Source organism: Arachis hypogaea, chromosome 1 (genome assembly GCF_003086295.3).
Source record: "Arachis hypogaea cultivar Tifrunner chromosome 1, arahy.Tifrunner.gnm2.J5K5, whole genome shotgun sequence".
NCBI lineage: Eukaryota > Viridiplantae > Streptophyta > Magnoliopsida > Fabales > Fabaceae > Arachis > Arachis hypogaea.
In genome coordinates, this window is record NC_092036.1 from 36037889 (window position 1) to 36055759 (window position 17871).

The 17871-nt window shown below is 40.7% G+C and overlaps 1 non-coding gene across 1 annotated transcript; it reads left to right on the forward strand.

Annotated features, from left to right (window-relative positions):
* Positions 1-16876: 16876 nt before the first annotated feature.
* LOC112712356 (small nucleolar RNA R71) lies at positions 16877-16984 on the forward strand. The gene has a single exon (XR_003157765.1). It is a non-coding gene; the product is annotated as a small nucleolar RNA R71 (small nucleolar RNA).
* Positions 16985-17871: the final 887 nt, after the last annotated feature.

Sequence of the window (17871 nt, forward strand, 5' to 3'; positions counted from 1 at the left end):
CCCAAGCTTGATTTCTCTGCTATGTAAAAATGCTGGAGTAAGAATGGGAGTAGATGAGTATATCTCAGTTGATCTCCCAATCACAAAAAAGTCAATGGAAGGGCAACAAGTGCAAGACATTCCCATCAAAAGGAGGGTGCAAGAGTTCCTCCCAGAAATTCCGTAGATTGACTACTGGAACCGCTTAGAAGCATCTATTATCAAGCTGCAAGAAGCTATGGATCAAATGAAAGAAGAACAGCAAAATCAAAATAGCATGCTATGCAAGCTGCTAAAGGAATAGGAGAAGCAAGGGCGTGAACTGCAGGAGCTGAAGCGCTAGAAGCTACCTCTTGAAGGGCCAGACACCCCACAAAATGAAGGAGCATCCACCTCCCAAAATAAAGGTTGTTGAGTCCTAATCTTAACTTTGTGATAACTCTGCTATTAGAAATCTATTTTTAGAGTCATAGGAATAGTAGTAATTAGTGTCCTTATTTTTCGTTTTTAATTTTATCCCCATGTAAGCTATGATTTATTTTTCTCATCATCATTAAACAAGAATAAAATAGCAGATTTTTAGAATAAGGAAGCAATTTTATTTTCGAGTTCTTAATAAGAAAAATTCAAATTATTTATATGTGGTGACAATACTCTTTGTCCCCTGAATGAATGCTTGAACAATGCATAAATTTTGATAGTGAAGTTTATGAATGTTAAAATTATTGGCTCTTGAAAGAATGATGAAAAAAGAGAAATGTTGTTGATAATCTGAAAAATCATAAAATTGATTCTTGAAGCAAGAGAAAGCAGTGAAGAACAAATAAAAAAAAAGAGAGAGAAAAAGAAGAAAGCAAGCAGAAAAAGCCAATAACCCTTTAAACCAAAAGGCAAGGGTGAAGAGGATCCAAGGCTTTGAGCATCAATGGATAGGAGGGCCTACAAGCATAAAATCCTGGCCTAAGCGGCTGAATCAAGCTGTCCCTAACCATGTGCATGTGGCATGCAGGTCCAAGTGAAAAACTTGAGACTGAGTGGTTAAAGTCGTGATCCAACACAAAAAGAGTATGCTTAAGAACTCTGGACACCTCTGACTGGGGACTTTAGCAAAGCTGAGTCACAATCTAAAAAGGTTCAGTCAGTTATGTGTCTGTGGCATTTATGTATCCGGTGGTAATACTGGAAAACATAATGCTTAGGGCCACGGCCAAGACTCATCAAGTAGATGTGTTCAAAAATCAACATGCTAAACTAGGAGAATCAATAACACTATTTGAATTCTGAGTTTCTATAGATGCCAGTCATTCAGAACTTCAAAGGATAAATGGAGATGCCAAAACTATTCAGAAGCAAAAAAGCTACTAGTCCTACTCATCTAATTAGAATTTGAGATTCATGTACACTCTGAGATGCTATTTCCTCTTGATTTTCTTTTTTTGCATATTTCATTCATCTAGTTGCTTGAGGACAAGCAACAGTTTAAGTTTGGTGTTATGATGAGCGGATATTTTATACACTTTTTGGGAGAATTTTCATATAATTTTTAGTAGGATTTAGCCACTTTTTAGTATACTTTTATTAGTTTTTGTGCAAAAATCATATTTCTGGACTTTACTATGAGTTTGTGTGTTTTTCTGTGATTTCATGTATTTTCTGGCTGAAATTGAGGGACCTGAGCAAAAATCTGATTCAGAGGCTGAAAAAGGACTGCAGATGCTGTTGGATTCTAACCTCCCTGCACTCGAAGTGGTTTTTCTGGAGCTACAGAACTCCAAATGACGCGCTCTTACTTTTGTTGGAAAGTAGACATCTAGGGCTTTTCAGAAATATATAATAGTTCATACTTTGAGCGAGTTTTGATGATGTAAAATGGCGTCAAAACGCCAGCTCTATACCCTTTTCTGGCGTCAAAACGCCAGAACTAGTATAAAAGTTGGAGTTAAACGCCCAAACTGGTACCAAAACTGGCGTTTAACTCCAGAAATAGCCCATGCACGTGAAAGCTCCAATGCTCAGCCCCAGCACACACCAAGTGGGTCCCAGAAGTGGATTTCTGCACCACCTATCTTAGTTTACTCATTTTCTGTAAACCGAGGTTACTAGTTGAGTATAAAAACTACTTTTAGAGATTTATTTTGTACCTCATGATATTTTCACGTTTTACATTGTATATCTACGGCATGAGTCTCTAAACTCCATTGTTGGGGGTGAGGAGCTCTGCTGTGTCTCGATGGATTAATGCAATTACCACTGTTTTCTATTCAATCACGCTTGTTTCCATTCTAAGATATTCATTCACACTTAAACGTGATGAATGTGATGATCTGTGACACTCATCACCATTCTCAATATATGAATGCGTGCCTGACAACCACCTCCGTTCTATCTTCGATTGAATGTGTATCTCTTGGGTTTCTGGTTCACGAATTTGAGTACCTCTCACGAATTCGAATTCTTGCATCCAGAGTCTTCGTGGTATAAGCTAGAATTATTGGCGGCCATTCCTGAGATCTGGAAAGTCTAAACCTTGTCTGTGGTATTCCGAGTAGGATCTGGGAAGGGATGACTGTGACGAGCTTCAAACTCGCGAGTGTTGGGCGTAGTGACAGACATAAAAGGATCACTGGATTCTATTCCAACATGATCGAGAATCGACAGATGATTAGCTATGCAGTGACAGCGCACATGGACTATTTTCACTGAGAGGATGGGAAGTAGCCATTAACAACGGTGACACCCTACGTACAACTTGCCATGGAAAGAACCTTGCGTGTGTGAAGAAGAAGACAGTAGGAAAGCAGAGATTCAGAGACATAGCATCTCCAAAACTCCAACTTATTCTCCATTATTGAATCACAAGTACTTTTTATTTCATGTTCTTTTATTATATTGCAAACAAAAACCCTTTTCATTATTAATCTCCTGACTAAGAGTTACAAGGTAACCATAGCTTGCTTCAAGCCGACAATCTCCGTGGGATCGATCCTTACTCACGTAAGGTATTACTTGGACGACCCAGTGCACTTGCTGGTTAGTTGTGCGGAATTACAAGTGTGATTGTAATTTTGTGCACCAGCAGGCTTCTCCAACCATGTCTGTAGGAAGTAAACCTGCAGCAACTAAGGTTGAAGACTATAAAGCCAAGATGCCTTATCCTCAAAAACACCGCCAAGTGGAACAGGATAAACAATTTGCCAGCTTTGCAGACTATCTCAGGACTCTTGAATTAAAGATTCCATTTGCAGAGGCACTTGAGCAAATACCCTCTTATGCTAAGTTCATGAAAGAGATCTTAAGCATAAGAAGGATTAGAGAGAAACTGAAAAAGTTTTCCTCACTGAAGAATGCAGTGCAGTCATTCTGAAAAGCTTACCAAAGAAGCTTACAAATCCCAGAAGCTTTATGAGTAGAGGATGCTTGTACCAAGACAGCTCTATGTGATCTTGGAGCAAGTATCAACCTGATACCTGCATCCACTATCAAAAAGCTTGGTTTAACTGATGAAGTTAAACCAACCCAGATATACCTCCAACTTGCTGATGGTTCCACTAAAATTCCATCAGGCGTAATTAAGGACATGATTGTCAAGGTTGGGCCATTTGCCTTTCCTATTGACTTTGTGGTGCTGCAAATGAGGAGCACAAGAGTGTAACTCTCATTCTAGGAAGACCTTTCCTAGCAACTGGACAAACCCTCATTGACGTCCAAAAAGGGGAGATAACCCTGAGAGTCAATGAAGATGAGTTTAAGTTGAATGCTGTTAAAGCTATGCAGCACCCAGACACATCAAAGGATTGCAAAAACGCTGATATTATTGACTCCCTAGTGGAAGAGGTCAATATGACTGAGAGTCTCAAATCAGAGCTAGAGGACATCTTTAAAGATGTTCAGCCTGATATAGAAGAACCAGAGAAAATAGAAGAACCTCTGAAGACTCCTCAGGAAGAGGAGAAGCCTTCTAAACCCGAGTTCAAACCACTACCACCATCCCGAAAATATGCATTTCTGGGAGAAGATGACACTTTTCTTGTGATCATAAGCTCTGCTTTAGAACCACAGGAAGAGAAAGCACTAATTCAGGTGCTAAGGACACACAAGACAGCTCTTGGGTGGTCCATAAGTGATCTTAAGGGCATTAGCCCAGCCAGATGCATGCACAAGATCCTATTGGAGGATGATGCTAAGCCAGTGGTTCAACCACAGAGGCGGCTGAATCCAGCCCTAAAGGAGGTGGTGCAAAAATAGGCCACTAAATTACTAGAGGTTGGGATTATTTATCAAATCACAATACTTGGCCGACTTTATTGCAGAATTTATAGGCACACCAGAAATTCCCACAGAATAGAATCTCTATGTGGACGGTTCCTCAAATAAAATTGGAAGCAGCGCGGGCGTGATAATTGAAAGCGACCAAGGAACCCAAATCGAACTCTCCCTCAAATTCGGGTTCCTTTCTTCAAACAACCAAGCGGAATATGAGGCACTACTAGCTGGTCTGAAGTTGGCTAGGGAGGTTGGAGCTCAAAAGCTTATCATCTTCAACGACTCACAAGTAGTCACTTCACAAATAGCAGGAAGCTATCAAGCCAAAGATCCCACCATAAAAAGTACTTGGACAAAACCAGGGAACAGCTCAAACAACTCGTAGAATATGAGGTCCGTCACATACCCCGAGAACAGAATGCCTGAGCTGACGCACTCTCAAAACTAGCCAGCACCAAACCAGGGGACAATAATAGAAGCCTCATCCAAAAAATTCTACAAAATCCATCAATCTCGGAAGAAGAAAAAGTCCTGCCCATAACAGGTCAGGATAAAGGATGGATGACTCCCATAATTAACTACCTCAAAACAGAAGTACTCCCCCACAAAGGAAAAGGAGGCAAAGAGGTTAAAACGGGAGGCACAATACTACACTATCATAAACGACACTCTATACAAAAGAGGGATCTCAATACCATTATTAAAATGTGTACCGACTTCCAACACAAAGGAAGTTCTAGAAGAAGTACACAGTGACATTTGTGGCAATCATCTCGGAGCGCAACCACTCGCCAAAAAAGTATTCCGGGCAGGATTTTATTGGCCAACTCTACAAAAGAAAGCCACAGAGTTCGTAAAGACATGTCTACCATGTCAGAAACATGCCAACTTTCACATCGCCCCACTAGAAGAACTCATCAGCGTGACTTCACCTTGGCCATTCGCAAAATGGGGACTAGACCTTCTTGGACCCTTCCCTCAGGGATCGGGACAAGTTAAATTCCTTATAGTAGGGGTAGACTATTTCACAAAGTGGATCGAGGCAGAACTCCTAGCTAATGCCACTGCTCAAAGAAGTCAAAATTTTTTATATAGGAACATTGTCACAAGGTTCGGGGTTCCATACTCCATTACCACAGACAATGACACCCAATTCACAGATGCAGGCTTCAGAAAGCTGGTGGCCGACTTGAACATAAAACAACAATTCACTTCCGTAGAACATCCCCAAGCCAATGGACAAGGCGAAGCTGCCAACAAAGTCATATTGGTTGGGTTGAAACGAAGATTATAGGACGCAAAGGGAGCCTGGGCTGAAGAGCTCCCACAAGTCCTATGGGCATACCAAACAACGCCACATTCCACCACAAAGGAATCACCCTTCCGATTAGCGTATGGAATGGAGGCAATGATCCCAGTAGAGATTGAAGAAGGGTCACCTAGAGTGATCCACTATAGTGAAGAAGCCAACTCCCAATTTCAAAGGGAAGAACTCAACCTACTTCCGAAAGTCCGAGAAAGAGCTCGGATTAGGGAAGAAGCATTAAAACGATGAATGGCTTCAAGATACAATCAAAAGGTAGTACAGCGAGTTGCTGAGAACGACCTCATCCTAATCCGAAATGACATCTGAACAACTCGACCTGGATAAGGAAAGCTGGCAGCAAACTGGAAAGGACCCTACCGAGTCATAGAAGTACTTGGAAAGGGCTATTACAGACTGTCTAAACTCGACGGGCGAGAGCTTCCTAGGTCATGGCACGCCTGAAACTTGAGAAGGTACTATAGTTAGGTATGATAAAGGATCTTAGGATAAGGCGCACTCTTTTTCCTTAAAAGGTTTTTTAATGAGGTGCCAAGCCAAGACCTATAAATCACCCGACTTAGAGGATAAACCTCCCGCATGTATATATTTGCATTTTCTTTTGAATAAAATCTGTTCAGATCTTCTACAAATGCTCAAGCCGCATTAATTTGAAACATTCATCGTTCGATTATAAAGCTACACGATAATCAAATTCACTACACGATCACGATAAAGACCAAAGATGAAAACCAAATTCATTAAAAGGTCGACCAAATGAGGGTTCAACCCAATCTCTACAAAATTGGCAAAGATGAAAACAGAATAATGCAAGAAGTTATAGAAAGTGATCCATAGGAAGGACCTAACGATGTCCTAATAAAATGGATTGCTAAAAAATAACTTAAAGACTGGCTGACGTAAAGAGGTCGGACCAGTCGCAACAACCAAAGTTATAAAGTAATCCCTGAAAGAGACCTGAACAAGGTCCAAGAAAGAGGATTACAAAATAACTTAGAAGGGCCCGACGTCATGAAGTCGGCCCAAAACATAAAAGTTATAAAAGTAATCCCTGAAAGAGACTTGAACAAGGTCCAAGAAAGAGGGATTACAAAATAACTTAGAAGGGCCCGACGTGATGAAGTCGGCCCAAAACATAAAAGTTATAAAAGTAATCCCTGAAAGAGACCTGAACAAGGTCCAAGAAAGAGGATTACAAAATAACTTAGAAGGGCCCGACGTAATGAAGTCGGCCTAAAACATAAAAAGTTATAAAAGTAATATTTGAAAGAGACCTGAACAAGGTCCAAGAAAGAGGATTACAAAATAACTTAGAAGGGCCCGACGTGATGAAGTCGGCCCAAAACATAAAAGTTATAAAAAGTAATCCCTGAAAGAGACCTGACAAAGGTCCAAAAAAGAGGATTGCTAGAAATAACTTAGAAGGACCCGACATGATGAGGTCGGCCCATAACAAAAAGTTATAAAAAGTAATCCCTGAAAGAGACCTGACAAATGTCCAAAAAAGTGGATTGCTAGAAATAACTTATAAGGGCCCGACATGATGATGTCGACCCATAACAAAAAGTTATAAAAAGTAATTCCTGAAAGAGACCTAACAATGGTCCAAAAAAGAGGATTGCTAGAAATAACGTATAAGGGCCCGGCATGATGAGGTCGGCCCATAACAAAAAGTTATAAAAAGTAATCCCTGAAAGAGAGCTGACAGAGGTCCAAAAAAGAGGATTGCTAGAAATAACTTATAAGGGCCCGACATGATGAGGTCGGCCCATAACAAAAAGTTATAAAAAGTAATTCCTGAAAGAGACATGACAAAGGTCCAAAAAAGAGGATTACTAAAAAATAACTTAGAAGAGACCGATAAGAAGAAGTCGAACCAACGAAAGCTATAGCTTGGACCAACGAAAAGAAGTCGGACCAACGAAAGCTAAAGAAGGATCCACAAAGAGAAGTCGGATCAACAAAAAATGTGCGCAAAAAGGGATATAGCTCTGCCCAAAAAGCCACGGCTTTACTACAAGGCTATCAAAATTGTTTAGACCAACTAAAAAGGTTCTAACAAGAACACTAAAAAGTTGTTAGACAAGTTATCCCCAAAGGTCATCTCGCCTAAACAGAAGACGGACTAAAAAAGATCTAAAAGAGGTTGGACAGCAAAGTACCAACACTCTATAAACATCTTACAAAGGCCAAGGAAAGGTCAAAAGACCAAAGGCAGAAGTGCTTCACTGAAAAGTACGAAGTCTTGAAAAAAGACACTACTTAAAAAGCGAAAAGCACGGTCTCAAAGACGGAGCTAAAAAGTCATCCAAACAAACTATAAAAAGGTTCCCCACCAGAACACTACCTAAAACGTTGTTGGATTATGACTAAAAAGCACGAGCAGTGAAGACAAACAAGTCGAAAGAAAGGCTGAAAAGCCCTCTCAACAAACTAAAAAGGGCAATACCAGACTCACACAAGGAGAAACTACTCAAGATCGACCAAAGTCAGGATGCTTGAGCACGACTTCCCCAAAAGAGATCGAAACTCTGAAAGCACGATCTCACGGAAAAGTCCGAACTCAAGCAGGGACAAAGTCATACAGGTCAACGTCAGCTAAAGAAGAGGCGCAAGTACAACTTCAAAAAAGAACAAGCCAAAAGGTTGGGAAACAACTTAAGGCTCAAATGTGCTTAGCCAAAAGGGTTACAACTCTACTCAAAGAAGGCACAATCTCAAACAGGGCTACGAACGTCATCCGAGACTAAAAAAGGTTCTATATAAAGAACATTAAAAAGTCATTGGACAAGTCACTAAAAGCCCGGATATCAAGCCACAAGGATAACTTCGCCAAAGCAGAGGGTTGTCAACACAAACTTAAAGCAAGGCGTGATCCAGAAGGCAAGGGTAGAAAACCCACACTACCACTCAAAAGAGGTTGGACTGTGAAGTACCAAACCTCTAGAAAATCTGCAAGTAAATAGAAAAAATATTAGAAATTTCTCTTTCTCTTACCGTGATCTACAAAAAAGTAGACTTTGGAGTTTTTTTTAACTGAAAGAAAGGAAAATAGAACAAAAACGACACTAAAAGAAAAAATCTTGAAATAAGATTCAAATAGAAAAGTAATAAAAAATAGAAAGTACTAAATAAGCCAGTTTCCTAGACATAAAAATTAGAAGAATTTTGAAAACATTTTTTTTTATTTTTTCAATTTCACAAAAATATTCTTTGAATATTATTCTTTGATCAAAGGAACGGAGTGTGCCCGGGCTTCGCTGGTAGCGCGAACGAGAAAAGGTATCATTTTTCTCTTGAAAAATTGCTAAAAAAAATTTATATCAGATTTATGAGTAAATTTATGAGTTTTCTATTGTAGCCAATATCTTATTACGAATAATTCCGACAACCTCGGGAGAAAAGGAGGCATTTACTTATTACAGAGATGGTGCGATTTGATTATTTTTTTTACCGATCTCAGTCTTATGAGAAAGACACATTATTTTATTCGTAAAAAAATGGCAAAAAATTGACGCTTGCTGAAGGTGAAGTTTACAAATAAAAAAGAAATTCCTTCTGTCGTGTATCCCCGATTAATGCAGCCTCATATGCTTCAATTATAGATTTTTAGTATTAAGCGAAAGGTTATACCTATACTAGTGGAGTAAGAAAGATTGCAAAGCAATGAAGAAACAAGCCAGACAGTTGCTTGAGCACGACTTCCAAAGAGATCGAAGCTCTGAAAAGCACAATCTCACGGAAAGATCAAACTCAAGCAGGGGCATATTCATACCCTGGGTCAAGCTGTCCGACCCGGGATGTTTAGCGACAAGCCGACCGACCTCTTTAGGTCAGACTATCCGACCTCTTCTTAAAGAGCTCGGCCAACGTCTGACCTCTTCACAAAGAGCTCGAACAAAATGCCACAGAGGCCCAAGTAGGCCCAAACGAAGGAACACAACCCAATCCTAAGGCAGCCCAAGCCTACAGAGAGAAGGGCTGTTCCCTTGAAGATAAGATGACCTCACTTGAAGATAAGATATATATAAGATAAGATAACTAACTTATCTTATCTAAGAAGGTCACTCTACGCCATTATAAATACACTGGAGCACCAGGTATAACTCATACTCTGATTCTACATAAAAACTTGCTTAATACCCTTGCTAACTTAAACATCGGAGTCCCTTGCAGGTACCATCACCCTCTGGTGACAAAGGATCAGCAGCATTGCCAGTCCAACAAATCAGACCTGACAGCTCCGGCCGCCACGCACAAGCCGGACCCGTCACCTCCAATCAGTACAGAAGATCTCGTCCGAAATTGACCTACAGTTTCAGGTAACCCTCAGAACAATACCCAAAGAGTACAGTAAGCAGTAAACAAAAAAAATTATTTCTGATGCAAAGTACTACTTGTGGGATGAACCAGATCTCTTTAATAGGTGTGCAGACGGAGTAATCCGTAGATGTGTGCCTAAAGAAGAGGCACAGAAGATCCTATGGCATTGCCATGGATCACAATATGGAGGACATTTCGGAGGTGAGCAAACTGCCACAAAGGTTCTCCAATGTGGCTTCTACTGGCCTACTCTCTATAGAGACTCCTGAGAGTTTGTACGTAACTGTGACAGTTGCCAGAGAGCTGGTAATTTGCCTCACGATTATACCATGCCTCCGCAAGTGATCTTAAAGATTGAGTTGTTTAATGTATGGGGTATTGACTTCATGGGGCCTTTCCCACGATCATATTCAAACACCTATATTCTGGTGGCAGTAGACTATGTATCTAAATAGGTAGAGGCAATTGCAACACCCACTAATGATACTAAGACAGTGATGAAGTTCCTCAAAAAGCATATCTTCAGCAGGTTTGGTGTCCTTAGGATACTGATCAGTGATAGAGGCACTCATTTCTGCAATAAATAGCTTGAGTCTGCTCTGGTCCGATATGGAATTAACCACAAAGTGGCAACTCCATATCATCCACAGACAAATGGGCAGGTTGAAGTCTCAAATAGAGAACTAAAACAAATCCTGGAACGGACTGTAAGTACCCGTTGAAGGGATTGGGCAAGAAGTCTAGATGATGCTCTGTGGGCATACAAAACCGCATTCAAGACTCCTATAGGGACCTCTTGGTGCGCGGAATTGTGATCATCAATGGCGCCATCAACATGGTACGCACAATTGTAATCTCAACTCTTTATCACAACTTTGCACAACTAACCAGCAAGTGTACTGGGTCGTCCAAGTAATAAACCTTACGCGAGTAAGGGTCGATCCCACAGAGATTGTTGGTATGAAGCAAGCTATGGTCATCTTGTAAATCTTAGTCAGGCAAACTTAAATGGTTATGAATGATGAATAAGACATAAAGATAAAGATAGAGATACTTATGTAATTCATTGGTAGGAATTTCAGATAAGCGTATGAAGATGCTTTGTCCCTTCCGTCTCTCTGCTTTCCTACTGTCTTCATCCAATCCTTCTTACTCCTTTCCATGGCAAGCTGTATGTAGGGTTTCACCATTGTCAGTGGCTACCTCCCATCCTCTCAGTGAAAATGTTCAACGCACCCTGTCACGGCACGGCTAATCATATGTCGGTTCTCAATCAGGTTGGAATAGAATCCAGTGATTCTTTTGCGTCTGTCACTAACGCCCAACCTTCAGGAGTTTGAAGCTCGTCACAGTCATTCAATCATTGAATCCTACTCAGAATACCACAGACAAGGTTTAGACCTTCCGGATTCTCTTGAATGCAGTCATCAATTCTAGCTTATACCACGAAGATTCCGGTTAAAGAATCCAAGAGATATCCACCCAATCTAAGGTAGAACGGAGGTGATTGACAATCACACGTTCATAGGTGAGAATGATGATGAGTGTCACGGATCATCACATTCATCAAGTTGAAAAACAAGTGATATCTTAGAACAAGAACAAGTTGAATTGAATAGAAGAACAATAGCAATTGCATTAATACTCGAGGTACAGCAGAGCTCCACACCTTAATCTATGGTGTGTAGAAACTCCACCGTTGAAAATACATAAGAACAAGGTCTAGGCATGGCCATGAGGCCAGCCTCCAAACGTGATCAAAAGATCTAAAAATGATCCAAAGATGAAAATACAATAGTAAAAGGTCCTACTTATAGAGAACTAGTAGCCTAGGGTTTACAGAGATGAGTAAATGACATAAAGATCCACTTCCGGGCCCACTTGGTGTGTGCTTGGCTTGAGCATTGAAGCATTTTCGTGTAGAGACTCTTCTTGGAGTTAAACGCCAGCTTTTGTGCCAGTTTGGGCGTTTAACTCCCATTCTTGTGCCAGTTCCAGCGTTTAACGCCGGGCAGTTTTGAGCTGATTTGGAACGCCGGTTTGGGCCATCAAATCTTGGGCAAAGTATGGACTATTATATATTGCTGGAAATCCCAGGATGTCTACTTTCCAACTCCGTTGAGAGCGCGCCAATTGGGCTTCTGTAGCTCCAGAAAATCCACTTCGAGTGCAGGGAGGTCAGAATCCAACAGCATCTACAGTCCTTTTTAGTCTCTGAATCAGATTTTTGCTCAAGTCCCTCAATTTCAGCCAGAAAATACCTGAAATCACAGAAAAATACACAAACTCATAGTAAAAATACTAAAAACTAATAAAAATATACTAAAAACTAACTAAAACATACTAAAAACATACTAAAAACAATGCCAAAAAGCGTACAAATTATCCGCTCATCACAACACCAAACTTAAATTGTTGCTTGTCCTCAAGCAACTGAAAATCAAATAAGATAAAAAGAAGAGAATATGCAATGAATTCCAAAAACATCTATGAAGATCAGTATTAATTAGATGAGCGGGGCTTTTAGCTTTTTGCCTCTGAACAGTTTTGACATCTCACTCTATCCTTTGAAATTCAGAATGATTGGCTTCTTTAGGAACTCAGAATCCAGATAGTGTTATTGATTCTCCTAGTTAAGTATGATGATTCTTGAACACAGCTACTTATTGAGTCTTGGCCGTGGCCCAAAGCACTCTCTCTTCCAGTATTACCACCGGATACATACATGCCACAGACACATAATTGGGTGAACCTTTTCAGATTGTGACTCAGCTTTGCTAGAGTCCCCAATTAGAAGTGTCCAGGGTTCTTAAGCACACGCTTTTTGCCTTGGATCACAACTTTATTTCTTTCTTTTTCTCTCTTTTTTTTTTCGTTTTCTTTTCTCCCTTTTTTGTATTCACTGCTTTTTCTTGCTTCAAGAATCATTTTTATGATTTTTCAGATCCTCAGTAACATGTCTCCTTTTTCATCATTCTTTCAAGAGCCAACATTCATGAACCACAAATTCAAAAGACATATGCACTGTTTAAGCATACATTCAGAAAACAAAAGTATTGCCACCACATCAAAATAATTAAACTGTTATAAAATTCAAAATTCATGCAATTCTTCTCTTTTTCAATTAAGAACATTTTTCATTCAAGAAAGGTGATGGATTCATAGGACATTCATAACTTTAAGGCATAGACACTAAGACACTAATAATCACAAGACACAAACATAGATAAACATAAGCATGATTTTTCGAAAAACAGAAAATAAAGAACAAGGAAATTAAAGAACGGGTCCACCTTAGTGATGGCGGCTTGTTCTTCCTCTTGAAGATCCTATAGAGTGCTTGAGCTCCTCAATGTCTCTTCCTTGTCTTTGTTGCTCCTCTCTCATGATTCTTTGATCTTCTCTAATTTCATGGAGGAGGATGGAGTGTTCTTGGTGCTCCACCCTTAGTTGTCCCATGTTGGAACTCAATTCTCCTAGGGAGGTGTTCAGTTGCTCCCAATAGTTTTGTGGAGGAAAGTGCATCCCTTGAGGCATCTCAGGGATTTGATGATGAGAGGGGTCTCTTGTTTGCTCCATCCTCTTCTTAGTGATGGGCTTGTCCTCATCAATGGGGATGTCTCCCTCTATGTCAATTCCAACTGAATAACAGAGGTGACAAATGAGATGAGGGAAGGCTAACCTTGCCAAGGTAGAGGACTTGTCCGCCACCTTATAAAGTTCTTGGGATATAACCTCATGAACTTCTATTTCTTCTCCAATCATGATGCTATGAATCATGATAGCCCGGTCTATAGTAACTTCGGACCAGTTGCTAGTGGGAGTGATTGAGCGTTGGATAAACTCCAACCATCCCCTAGCCACAGGCTTGAGGTCATGCCTTCTCAATTGAACCAGCTTTCCTCTTGAATCTCTCTTCCATTGGGCGCCCTCTTCACAAATGACTGTGAGGACTTGGTCCAACCTTTGATCAAAGTTGACCCTTCTAGTGTAAGGATGTTCATCTCCTTGCATCATGGGCAAGTTGAATGCCAACCTTACATTTTCCGGACTAAAATCTAAGTATTTCCCCCGAACCATTGTAAGCCAATTCTTTGGGTCTGGGTTCACACTTTGATCATGGTTCTTGGTGATCCATGCATTGGCATAGAACTCTTGAACCATTAAGATTCTGACTTGTTGAATGGGGTTGGTAAGAACTTCCCAACCTCTTCTTCGAATCTCATGTCGGATCTCCGGATATTCACTCTTTTTGAGTTTGAAAGGGACCTCGGGGATCACCTTCTTCAAGGCCACAACTTCGTAGAAGTGGTCTTGATGCACCCTTGAGATGAATTTCTCCATCTCCCATGACTCGGAGGTGGAAGCTTTTGCCTTCCCTTTCCTCTTTCTAGAGGTTTCTCTGGCCTTGGATGCCATAAATAGTTATGGAAAAATAAAAAGCAATGCTTTTACCACACCAAACTTAAAAGGTTTGCTCGTCCTCGAGCAAAAGAGAAAAGAAGAGAGTAGAAGAGGAAGAAATGAAGGAGATGGAAATGGCTTTGTGGTTCGGTCAAAGGGGGAGAAGTAATGTTTAGGGTGTGTGAAAATGAAGGAGTGAAGATGGGTTTATATAGGGGTGGAGAGAGGGGTAGGGTTCGGCCATGTATGGGTGGGTTTGGGAGGGAAAGTGGTTTGAATTTGAATGGTTAGGTAGGTGGGGTTTTATGAAGGATGGATGTGAGTGGTGAAGAGAAAGATTGGATTTGATAGGTGATGGGTTTTTGGGGAAGAGGTGTTGAGGTGATTGGTGAATGGGTGAAGAAGAGAGAGAGTGGTGGGGTAGGTGGGGATCCTGTGGGGTCCACAGATCCTGAGGTGTCAAGGAAAAGTCATCCCTGCACCAAGTGGCGAGCAAAATTGCTCCCTGTGCCAATCCTGGCGTTAAACGTCGAGCTGGTGCCCATTTCTGGCGTTTAACGCCAACTTCTTGCCCTTTCCTGGCATTTAACGCCATACTAGTGCCCCTTTCTGGCGTTAAACGCCCAGAATGGTGCCAGACTGGGCGTTAAACGCCCATCTGCTAGCCTTACTGGCGTTTAAACGCCAGCAAGTTCTCCTCCAGGGTGTGCTGTTTTTCTTTCTATTTTTCTTTCTGTTTTTGTTTTTTTTTCAATTGATTTTGTTACTTCTCATGATCATCAACCTACAGAAAACATAAAATAACAAAAGAGGATAGATAAATATAATAAGATTGGGTTGCCTCCCAACAAGCGCTTCTTTAATGTCAGTAGCTTGACAGTGGGCTCTCATGGAGCCTCACATATGCTCAGAGCAATGTTGGAACCTCCCAACACCAAACTTAGAGTTTGAATGTGGGGGTTCAACACCAAACTTAGAAGTTGGTTGTGGCCTCCCAACACCAAACTTAGAGTTTGACTGTGGGGGCTCTGTTTGACTCTGTTTTGAGAGAAGCTCATCATGCTTCCTTTCCATGGTGACAGAGGGATATCCTTGAGCCTTAAACACAAAGGATTCTTCATTCACTTGAATGATCAATTCTCCTCTGTCCACATCAATCACAGCCTTTGCTGTGGCTAGGAAGGGTCTGCCAAGGATGATGGATTCATCCATGCACTTCCCAGTCTCTAGGACTATGAAATCAGCAGGGATGTAATGGTTTTCAACTTTTACCAGAACATCCTCTACAAGTCCATAGGCTTGTTTTCGTGAATTGTCTGCCATTTCTAGTGAGATTTTTGCAGCTTGCACCTCAAAGATCCCTAGCTTCTCCATTACAGAGAGAGGCATGAGGTTTACACTTGACCCTAGGTCACACAAGGCCTTCTTGAAGGTCATGGTGCCTATGGCACAAGGTATTGAGAACTTCCCAGGATCTTGTCTCTTTTGAGGTAGTTTCTGCCTAGACAAGTCATCTAATTCTTTGGTGAGCAAAAGGGGTTCATCCTCCCAAGTCTCATTACCAAATAACTTGTCATTTAGCTTCATGATTGCTCCAAGGTATTTAGCAACTTGCTCTTCAGTGACATACTCATCCTCTTCAGAGGAAGAATACTCATCAGAGCTCCTGAATGGCAGAAGTAAATCCAATGGAATCTCTATGGTCTCAGTGGGAGCCTCAGATTCCCATGGTTCCTCATTAGGGAACTCATTGGAGGCCAGTGGACGTCCATTGAGGTCTTCCTCAGTGGCGTTCACTGCCTCTCCCTCCTCTCCAAATTCGGCCATGTTGATGGCCTTGTACTCTCCTTTTGGATTTTCTTCTGTGTTGCTTGGAAGAGTACTAGGAGGGAGTTCAGTAATTTTCTTGCTCAGCTGACCCACTTGTGCCTCCAAGTTTCTAATGGAGGACCTTGTTTCAGTCATGAAACTTTGAGTGGTTTTGATTAGATCAGAGACCATGGTTGCTAAGTCAGAGGTGTTCTGCTTAGAATTCTCTGTTTGTTGCTGAGAAGATGGAAAAGGCTTGCCATTGCTAAACCTGTTTCTTCCACCATTATTGTTGTTGAAACCTTGTTGAGGTCTCTGTTGATCCTTCCATGAGAGATTTGGATGATTTCTCCATGAAGGATTATAGGTGTTTCCATAGGGTTCTCCCATGTAATTCACCTCTTCCATTGAAGGGCTCTCAGGATCATAAGCTTCTTCTTCAGATGAAGCTTCCTTAGTACTGCTTGGTGCATTTTGCATTCCAGACAGACTTTGAGAAATCATATTGACTTGCTGGGTCAATATTTTGTTCTGAGCCAATATGGCATTTAGAGTATCAATCTCAAGAACTCCTTTCTTCTGATTTGTCCCATTGTTCACAGGATTCCTTTCAGAAGTGTACATGAATTGGTTATTTGCAACCATTTCAATTAGCTCTTGAGCTTCTGTAGGCGTCTTCTTTAAATGAAGAGATCCTCCAGCAGAGCTATCCAAGGACATCTTGGACAGTTCAGACAGACCATCATAGAAAATACCTATGATGCTCCATTCAGAAAGCATATCAGAGGGACACTTTCTGATTAATTGTTTGTATCTTTCCCAAGCTTCATAGAGGGATTCTCCTTCCTTCTGTCTGAAGGTTTGGACTTCCACTCTAAGCTTACTCAATTTTTGAGGTGGAAAGAACTTTGCCAAGAAGGCATTTGACTAGCTTTTCCCAAGAGTTCAGGCTTTCTTTAGGTTGTGAGTCCAACCATATCCTAGCTCTGTCTCTTACAGCAAAAGGGAATAGCATAAGTCTGTAGACCTCAGGGTCAACCCCATTAGTCTTGACAGTGTCACAGATTTGCAAGAATTCAGCTAAAAACTGATGAGGATCTTCCAATGGAAGTCCATGAAACTTGCAATTCTGTTGCATTAGAGAAACTAATTGAGGCTTAAGCTCAAAGTTGTTTGCTCCAATGGTAGGGATAGAGATGCTTCTCCCATAGAAGTCAGGAGTAGGTGCAGTAAAGTCACCCAGCACCTTCCTTGCATTGTTGTTGTTGTTTTCGGCTTCCATGGGTTCTTCTTCTTTGAAGATTTCTGTTAGGTCCTCTACAGAGAGTTGTGCCTTAGCTTCTCTTAGATTTCGCTTCAAGGTCCTTTCAGGTTCAGGGTCAGCCTCAACAAGAATGCTTTTGTCTTTGAAATTATCAAGAGAGATGGAGTTCGAATTGTTCATTGAGGAATAGTGTTAGTCCATAAATAGAAGGATGTGAGAAGAAGGGAAGTAATTTTTGAAAATTAAGTAAAAGATTTTTAAAAACATTTTGAAAAATACCAATTGATTTTCGAAAACTGAGTGGAAAAGAAATCAAGTGTTTTTTGAAAAAGATTTTGAAATTAGAAATTAAAAAGATATGATTGAAAAGTTATGGTTTTAAAAAGATGTGATTGAGAAAATATGATTTGAAAAACAGTTTAAAAAGATTTGATTTTGAAAACTAATGACTTGGCTAACAAGAAAAGATATGATTCAAACATTGAACCTTTCTCAACAGAAAAGG